This window comes from Phaethon lepturus, unplaced genomic scaffold (genome assembly GCF_000687285.1).
Source record: "Phaethon lepturus isolate BGI_N335 unplaced genomic scaffold, ASM68728v1 scaffold46870, whole genome shotgun sequence".
NCBI classification, from domain to species: domain Eukaryota; kingdom Metazoa; phylum Chordata; class Aves; order Phaethontiformes; family Phaethontidae; genus Phaethon; species Phaethon lepturus.
Window position 1 is genome coordinate 1 of NW_010513743.1, and position 8,350 is coordinate 8,350.

The 8,350-nt window shown below is 39.8% G+C and overlaps 1 pseudogene; it reads left to right on the forward strand.

Moving 5' to 3' along the window:
* Positions 1-4,726: 4,726 nt before the first annotated feature.
* Positions 4,727-6,046, forward strand: LOC104623589 (annotated as a pseudogene).
* The last annotated feature ends 2,304 nt before the right edge of the window (positions 6,047-8,350 follow it).

The window sequence follows — 8,350 nt, forward strand, 5'->3', positions numbered from 1 at the left end:
TTCCAACCTTGATGATTCTGTGATTCTGTAAACACCAAAGTCTCTACTTAGTTTTCACTCGGTATTTATGCAAAACTTGCATCAATCTCGGGATCTGACCAAAGGGGCTTCACTATGCTGAATTAATTTAATTTCAGCAGCAAAGCTGTGTTCCCTACCGAATCTACACTGCTTTGAGATATTTTTCAGACTTTGAAAATGCCAGGAATACCTGTACGAACATGAATGTATCCATCACTGGTAACCAAGTATTTTCAGTTAGTACACATTTTCCCTGCTAGTTTCCTTCAGTGGCAACATAAGCCCTCCATAAGCCCCTTTTTTCTTTCTCTTCCGCTTGTTTTCATGTCTTCTTTCATGCTGCCTCCTGTGTGTGAGTGAAGTCCCACAATAATGTTGCCATTCCCCATTTCCTTTTCTGTTGGGAGTTTCATAATTTCAGAGAACATGTAATACGTGTAAAACCAAAAACTATACTGAAGGGTGAACTGAATGAAGGAGACCCCATTAAACTTATTAAGACAAGCATAACCACCTCTACAATAAGAGTCAGTGACTGAAAAAACAGCTGGTTGTTCAATAAGGCTGGAGCTCTCCGACTGTTCAACTTTAGCTCAAGAAATGTAATAGTGTGTCATTTGTCACTGATCCTCACCACATCCTATGCAGAAACAGCTGTTAGATTTCATTCTTTCCTTATAGATGCCAATATTTCAGGCCTCAAGAGGAGAGCAGAAATGTACTCTTAGAGTGCACAGTTTCTACAGTCATATATGTTCATTTAAACACAGAATTTCTCTTCCAGCTAAGAGCAGCTGTTCAGCCTGTTCAGCCACCTTTAACCTTCCTATACTTTCCTCTGTTTCATCTTCTTTTGAAATAGAAAACACAAGTGCAAACCTCATAATAAAGTAGCCTATTTGTCAGAGGGTACATATCACTTTCGCTCATCTTGGTCTCATTTCAGTTTTTACCACTGTGTTTCCCAAGAGCAAAATCAGAACAGTAGTAGTCAGTGTTTAAGCTGGAGTAACTTCATAACCTCCCATTTTTATTGCTGAGCTTATATTTATTCTATAGATAGGAGGCAGTTTCATACTGGAAGTAAAACCTTGTTTCTATGGAAGTCTAAAGAAATTTTGCTGTTGACATCAGTACAGAATGTTAACTGGGGACTATAACAATGTGTATGCTTGTAGAGTGAATAGCATGATTTACATACTTTTTAAAAAATCCTTTGTCTGTAGAAATACAATGAGTGGAAATGAGAAAGTAAATGGTGATTCATATTCTGTGTTAAACTCTCTTCCCCTTTCCTTGAAGTTAACTCAACATTATTAGCTGCTGCATAGATATTCTATTTTGGAAATACCTCAACAACTATCTGAACTCACTGTAGCCTTTCTTTTCTTTTTTTAAAAGGGCAGGGAGAGAGATTATTTGTGGTTCTATTTTTCAAAATAGTGTATTTCCAAATATGCTTATTTGCATAAAGAAAGAAACTGTGAGGATGCTTGTCTGTTCTAAAGAAAATAACTTTTTAATAAGCTCTGGAGTGCTAGGTTTAGGGGGTTTTTTAATGTTTAAGTGCCAACATAGCATGGAAACATCTGTCTCAGTGAGGTTTCCAGACCAGGTTTTCAAAACTGAAAAGCTGAAATACTGCTGATAAAAGCTAGAATTTTTAATGCCTATCCAGGTTTAAACTAAATGTTTAGAATCGCACACCGCTGCACTAGATAGCATTCCATCTTAAATAACTACGTGCTGGAGAAAGAAAAAAGTTTTAAAGTGCTTATATAGGAAAGACTAAAGGTCCCTAGGAGATACTGAATACAAAAATCCTTCATGTTATTTACTGTTGAGTACTAAAATGATATCAACTATTCCAGAGTCAGATAGAACAAAATTAATGGGGAGCTGTGCTATTAAAAGCTTTAAAATTATCTACCGAAGTCATTTAAAAAAAGGACTGCTCCTTAACTATTTCTCACATGGCGGTCAAATCTGAAGTCTCTTCTATAGTTTCCTCAGGACTCACATTTTTATGGAATTATGTTTTGATTAATGTGAAGATCATGCCTCCGTTCAAATTAGCAAGGGTTTGCTACCAACATGAAAGGAGATGAGAAGAGAGGCTAGATTTAATCTTTCCTCAATGAATTTCTACATCATGGGGCTTGGCTGTTTGGAGGGGAAAAAAAGCAGCAAGGTGATCCATATTTAAAATGTAAATATGTACTTTCCCTCCCCTTTTAGGTGCTCTTTTGTTGGATTATACAGCACCTCTCTGACTGAGCTGGTCACTGACTGTTTAAACACTTTCCCTTGTAGGCTTGGTCCTGTGATGGGTGTAACCGTGGACAGTGGAATAAAACCATATGCTTAGTGAAAGCAACCAAAGGTTAGTAGTGCAAGGAAATTATTTCTAGTAATTTCAAGCAGTTCTACAGCCTCTGCCATAACTCCGTGTCCCAGATAGACTGAATTTTGCATAAAACAGGCTGTGGAAGAAAGGAGGAACCAGCAGCCAAGAGACAAGAGAGCAATTAGACACAACTCACTGGCACGTCTATGTATTTTTGGCAGCATTTCAATAATCTAACAAAGCCAGTAAATAACATAGCTGGGTTCTCAATTGCTATGGGCTTTCTGAAGCATTTTATACTCATTTTGCTGGGAAAGAATCAGATACACAAGATAAAAAACATTTGAAGGACAGGTCCATACTTTGATGGGGACATTTTTGTCTACAGACATATTTTATGTTCAAATTGTGTGAGTTTAACATTGCTCAAGATGAATTTTGAAAAACTTTTTTTCCCTTTTGGAAAGAAGTGGAGTCTTTTTTGGTATTCAGAGGATACCCCTCCCCTTCTCCCTTTTTAATAAGTCAATCCTTTGTACTCAAAGAGTCTTCAAGTTCTAACTGTTCCTCATTTTGCTCAGGGAGTTAGGGTGTCATGGAAACATAACAAAATGCATACTCCCTAACAATCCTTTCTGATGGCACACACATGCACATGCTTATATATATATATTTTTATATATATACGCATACACATGCATACATATTTTTAATATAGTGTGTGTGTGTGTGTGTGTGTGTGTGTGTGTGTACACACACACTACCACCAAGCAATGAGCTAGGGACTGAAAGTCACGTCCTGGTATAATTATTAGATACTTATCCCAGTTTTAAGCAATTTTTTTTTAGGCTTTTGCCCTGTCGCAGGTGTTTTTAGAATCATTTTAGAGAACCTACAATTTCCACTTAAATTACTATTCCTTCTTTGTGCACTGATTGATCCCTTTGTCTAAAGTTTCCATCTTAAAGTTTTGTCACTGAGCCTTTGGCTTCACACAGTATCTCAAAGATAATTCCACACTCTATTAGAAGGATGTAATCTGTTTGCAAGCAGGGTTTTAAGATGCCTTCTCTTGTCCACAGCCTAACTAGGTCAGAGATGTGCTTTTATCTATATTTAGAAGCAGATTTATTCAGCATGGAGCTTCCTGAAACGAAACAGGAGTGTCTTTAGTATTCTAACCACCTTCATGCTCTCCACCCAATATTCCCAATAATGATTTTATAAATAGCATCAACATGTCACAGGTAACAGAGGGAAAATATGTCTAGTTTTCCAACCTAACCTCCACCTCGTTGGACAGATGCATGTACACAGACATACACACACACTTTCAGATAAGTGCATCCCTAGAGAGCCAAGGCAAAAGGTAGAAGCCTTATTTAAGATGAACCAAAATTCATAATCAATATTTTAGATGAACCCCAAATTCAGGAGAAGCTCCCTGTACAATCAGTGGAATATAAAACTTTGCCTGAGGACAATTATTAATTTGCCTTGTCACACTGTACCATAAGAAAGGATCAGAGCATTCTTAGGTGCCAATTACTCTCGAGACCTGAGGAGTTGTTGATATTAATTCTATATTTAGTTTTAAAGTGGGGGTTTTGCCCACCTGTTTAGAAACAAACAAAAAAATCCTTAGATTATGTCTATAAAACTGAAAGTATTTCAGAGAGTGGTCAAAGGCCTTTCCTCCCCCAAATCTACCAGGTAAATATCTCTAGGATTAAAACAAAGAAAATTAATTAATCTCTGAGAGAAGCCAGGAAACATGTCGCAAAACCTGATGGTACACGGTGTCCTTAGATCACTTGGCCGTTGTTTTCTCTCACAGCAGCACATGTTAAATGATACAAAGAAGCTTAAAGTTTTTTGGTTTGACTTTTTATGTCACAGCCATAATAAATGTGGACGTTATTGTTTGTATTGCCATATCCTTTAGATGCACCTCCAATTTCTAGAGCCTGTGCATGCAGGACAGGATTTTGCCCACAAATAGCCTGGATGAATTAAATTAAGCAGAAACATTGCCATACGGGTTCATCTGCTAAGTAAGTAGTGTGTCATGGTACAGCATGTTTATGTTGCAAAGATGTTGTACGGGCCAAACTTGATTTAAACCACCAATTCTACCACAGGAGGACCAAAGCTTCTTTGTTCTCCACTAGCCAATTTAATTCTGCTTTAAAAGGCGTTTGTCTTATACGGGCCTAAGACATCCTTAGTTGCATTTAATTAAAAAAACAACCACCTCCAAATCAATAAGCTAGACAATAAAATGTTAACCCCAAGAGAACAGGAAGAAAAAAAGAGATTTGGGGTTTTTTTTTGTTTCTTTGTTTTAAGGAATTTGGGCAACACAGAAAAAATTAAATATGATGAAGAATGAAGAAATTAGTTTTAATGTGGACAGTACAAGAGCCTCTCCCTTTTCCTGCTGCCTGCAGCTGCTGAGCCCTGTTACAAAGCCACACAGAACGACTCCATTTGGTGAAGAATTCAGACCACACCTCTCACATTTCCACTATGGCCCTCCTCCTCTTGGAGGCATGGAAACTTTCCTGGGGTCCTTGGAAGGAGGGTCTCGGAAACGCAAGAGCATGCCAACAAAAATGCCTCCTTCTATTGCTCTTGAGGGTTCCTCATCACCACCAGAGAGACCTGAAGATCACAGTGATATAGGCTCTTCCAGTCTCCCCTTGGTGTTTCAACAGCCATCACAGCCCAAATACAGTTCCCAGATGATCGACCTCTGCAACTTTGGTTTTCAGTTCTACAGAACTCTGGAGCACTTTGGAGCCAAGCCCATTAAGCAAGAACCAGTGAAGCCTAAGATGGCATGGCCCAGTAGCCCAGCATTCATGCAGGCTCCTTACCCTTATTACCCTAAAGTCTGTCCTGGCTTCACGTTTCCTTTTATCGTGCCCTCAAACTTTCATTTCAGGAACCCCTTTCAAACGAAAAGGCCTCCAGAGCCACCCTTCAGGAGGGCTGAAGTAAGAGGAAGTGGTGAAAATAAACAGAAAGAGGAAAGAGTAGATGTCAACCTTCAGATAGACAACAGCTACTATGTTGATGTGAGGGGTGAACAGAAACGCTGGCAATGTCCCATGTGTGAGAAGTCCTATACATCCAAGTACAATTTGGTCACCCATACCTTGGGGCACAGTGGCATTAAGCCACATGCTTGCACCCGATGTGGCAAACTTTTCAAGCAGCTGAGCCACTTGCACACGCATATGTTGACACACCAGGGCACTCGGCCACATAAGTGCCAGGTATGCCACAAGGCTTTCACTCAAACCAGTCACCTTAAGAGACACATGATGCAACACAGTGACATCAAGCCTTGCAACTGCAGGATCTGTGGCAGAGGTTTTGCCTATCCCAGCGAGCTGAAAGCACACCAGTCTAAGCACAGGAGTGGCCGAGAGAACATTTGTGTGGAGTGTGGTCTGGACTTCCCAACCTTGGCCCAGCTGAAGAGACACTTAACAGCCCACCATGGCCCTATACAGTACAATTGCACTGAATGTGATAAGACCTTCCAGTACCCGAGTCAGCTGCAAAACCACATGATGAAGCACAAAGACATCCGTCCATATATCTGCACTGAATGCGGCATGGAGTTTGTGCAGCCTCACCATCTCAAACACCACTCCCTAACTCACAAGGTAAGCCATCACGAATTGCACTGTCACCTTGCATCGGAAGGTAGCACAAGGGTTACAGACTGCTAAAGATACACATACCTCCTTGGAAAGAAGGTAATCAGTCTATAGATCCTCATGCTGGCCCTTTGCCAATGGGAGAATTTTATGCAGAGCAAAAGCCCCAGCAGCACTGGCAATACTAGAAGCTAGATGTCTCTGTCAGTCTTAAGAAAGTATATGCAAAAATGTTCTGTTATAAACAGGAGTTAAATAAAAACACCTTTATTACTTCCCAAAATTGTATTAACATCTCCCTGTTTCTGGGTTTTATCTTCAGAATGACCTTCTGTAAAATAATATAATTTTGTAGAGCTGTCTAACCCCCCTGGAATTTTAACAAAAATTTACTACTGAAAAACAGATCTATTGCTTTGCTTCCCTTAACTGGGAAGTAGGTGGATATGCAGGAGGCTGTTTGTATGCAGCAAAAGAAAGTATATTATCACTCATCAGAATTTGAAGAATCATTATGAGACAATTAGGGAAAAAAACAACCTAAGAAAGATTCCCCTTTGTGCATAAGTTATCCAGAATGCCAGTTAATAAAAGTGGCCAAGCAGGACCATAATCCCAGCCAATTCTTATCAAGTGGCAGTCTTGCCACTGCTGTCAGCAGTGTCAGTTTAGACTAGGAGCAGGCTTTGGAACACATCCAAAAGGATCACTTTAAAAAATAGGAAAAATACGTGTGTTCCATTCAACAATGTCTGAAATTAGTTTATCCACCTTTACAACAATGTTATTAAGACAAGTGAAAAACCCCATACATTTTATAAAAATGCGCTTCCAGTCTTGCATATTTTTTCCTTTAACACTTGAATTTTGGCTTTTATATGAAAAAACAGAAAGCTACAGCATTTTAGTCTAATAGACACATTTTCTTTTAAAAAAACAACCTCTACTTCCACATTTGCTTGTTCTTCCCTACCACACTATTATAATTTCTGCTCTTTCTGGAGATTCCCTGGTCTTTGGATTTACCATGCAAAATTCTACTAATTCAAAACTTGATAGTTTTTGTCATAGGACATGTAATGCCCTGTAATGCCTTTAGAGAGCTTCTGCTTCTTTGTTAATTAACAGTACTTAGCTGCCCAAATGTAGCCTCACATCAGATAAGCAGACACTTAGAGTTGCTGTTGGTGTTCACAGTTTTAACTTTGTAATTAACTAGGAAAACCGCTTACTGGTACAAAAGTAGAGATTTTTGAAGTCATCTTTTTAATGGGAGCCTGCAGGAGTAATTGCTCTTGGCACTTCACTAGTAAATGTTCATTACCTTCAGCAAGTTAAACTCTTAAAGTGTTCAGTGGTAGATTCATTGATTTTCATTGCATCTAAATGACTTTTGGAGGAGCTGGCAATTAGACCACATGGGTGTGACCAAGAATATTGAATTATGCATTAGTAAATTGACCAGATGGCATACAGGGTCCTAGAAATGCTCTGTAAACACCAGATAAGATGGGGTCACTCCAGTAGAGTTAGTGCAAGTCCCACTAAGAGTAAATAGTTTTTTCTCTTCCTTGAATGTAACATGTACATCCTTACGTGTTGGCATTGCTTGAATGCTTCTCTATTATTTCAGATTATTTACTATATCTTTCTTCAAAACAGGGACAGGTCTTTTTTAGAAGCCAACGATGCTCAATTACCATAGGCAGGCACTACTTTAGTCTCTTAACTGGTTAGCTTTTTTTCTTGGTCAATAAGTGTACACATTTGACCAATATTTTACATAAGCAGCAGACTAGGACAGAGAAGATCTGCTACTATGTCTCACTGATTTGTAAACTTACAGCATTCTCCTGGAGAAGCTGGCTTCTCATGGCTTGGACGGGCATACTCTTTGCTGGGTAAAAAACTGGCTGGATGGCCAGGCCCAAAGAGTTGTGGTGAATGGAGTTAGATCCAGTTGGCAGCTGATCACAAGCGGTGTTCCCCAGGGCTCAGTATTGGGGCCAGTTCTGTTTAATATCTTTATCGATGATCTGGATGAGGGGATCAAGTGCACCCCCAGTAAGTTTGCAGATGACACCAAGTTGAGCAGGAGTGTTGATCTGCTGGAGGGTAGGAAGGCTCTGCAGAGAGATCTGGACAGGCTGGATCGATGGGCCGAGGCCGATGAGGTTCAACAAGGCTAAGTGCCGGGTCCTGCACTTGGGTCACAACAACCTCATGCAACACTACAGGCTTGGGGAAGAGTGGCTGGAAAGCTGCCAGGACCTGGGGGTGCTGGTTGACAGCCGGCTGAGCCAGGAGTGT